Source organism: Gekko japonicus, unplaced genomic scaffold (assembly GCF_001447785.1).
Source record: "Gekko japonicus isolate JY-2015 unplaced genomic scaffold, Gekko_japonicus_V1.1 scaffold325, whole genome shotgun sequence".
NCBI classification, from domain to species: Eukaryota; Metazoa; Chordata; class Lepidosauria; order Squamata; family Gekkonidae; genus Gekko; species Gekko japonicus.
The window spans coordinates 202,056-203,682 of record NW_015164674.1 but is presented as its reverse complement, the minus strand read 5'-3'; positions in this window follow the sequence as shown (position 1 = coordinate 203,682).

Below are 1,627 nucleotides of genomic sequence, written 5' to 3'. Positions count from 1 at the left end.
AAAGTCTCCACAGGATGCACACAAGCGCCCAACGGCGCATGCGCACAAAGAGGCCCCTCCCACTGCAGCCAGGCTTGCTGCCTCTGGAGGGTTGCCATGGCCACTGTCGCGCAGGCGGTTAGAGCAGCTGTGACGAGGGGGCCCCCCTCCCCCTCCATTGCCTATGCCTCGGAGCTCTGTTGGGGTCCGGAAGCGTCTGTCGCCCTCTCCAGTAAGCCCACCACCCGCCTTCAGATGTGCAGATACGATTGCTTAGTCATGCGTATGCACAATCTTTGGTTTTAAAAACAAATCCATCCCGTTTGCCACACGCCGCACCGCTTCTTTGCCGCACTGCAGGATGGTCATCTGATCGGCACCTCCCCCCTAACCACAGGACCTCCAAGGGACCTCCACGGAACATCTGATCCCGCAACCGCGCGTTATTTTGCCCCGGGGCAAACAGCCACGCGTCCCCGTCCCCCCGCATTTTCTGGCCCGTGTGACCGAGGCCTTTGTAGATGCTTGGAGGCATGTAGTCCTTTAAACAGACACGTTACACTTAAGGTGGTTTGATAAATGATAAATGATAAAAATCAGATTTCAGGTTAGGTGACATAAGCATTTGTTTTTTTCTGCTCCAGCCTCCCATGGCCTTTCCTATTACTGAAGCCTATTCCTCAGCACAAGCAGAGGAGGAGACCCCAGTTTTCTGCCCCATGTTAAAAGAGGACAGAAACTATTGCTTCCCTGCTTCTTCTAACTCAGTGGTGCATTTTGAACAACATTGAGAAATCCAGGCTAGACAACTTCTTGAAGGGGAAAAAACCCACATCAAATACCCTGGGGTCATTTCCTGCAGGAGCGCACAGGAGCGGAGCTCCAGCAGTAAAGAGCCCAGGGGGCAGGCACATGCAACAAGCCCCACCCCCTGCTCCCAGCAGCCCTAAGTCAGAGCAAGAAGCAGCCCGGTAAGCTGCAGAGCCCCCACCCCCAGTCCAAAACAGTCCAGTGGCACCTTTAAGACCAAGTTTTATTCAGGTACAAGCTCTCCCTCTCCTGTGAGGACAGATCTCCCCCCCCCCCAATAGTTAGCAATCCAAAACAGTTCAGTGGAGCCTGAGCGGTGGGTTTTGCCTTCTGACACACTTCGGGTGATGTCAGGGGGTGTGGCATATGCAAATAAGTTATGCTAATGAGTTATGCTAATGAGCTCCTGCACCTCTTTTTCTATGAAATGACCCCTGCAAATACCTATCCTGCTTTCTGTCCCTTTCTTGGCCCAGAATTGTCCTGGCATTAGTTTATGCAGGTCAAGCACTCCTATAAGGGGACCAGCTACAAATGTGAAACTGTTTTTCCAGCACATTCTCTCACAAGTCTTGCTAACACTGAGACCTAATGGGATAGTCTGTTAAAGAGGCAGTACACAACAAGTTAAAAGTAAAGGACCCAGGTAATAAAGGTATAAAACAGAACAGATGAGAATCATTGTGGTCAGTAAGTGGTTACTTCCAAGAAGGGGTTAGCTAGCTCTAGTCAATGTTGCTGCTTCCCCTCCCCAATTCCATCCCAGGTCATCCCCACACACAGTAATTGCTTGCTGGTTTCCTTAACAGAAAGAGCTAGAGACCTACCCTGCTAAAAT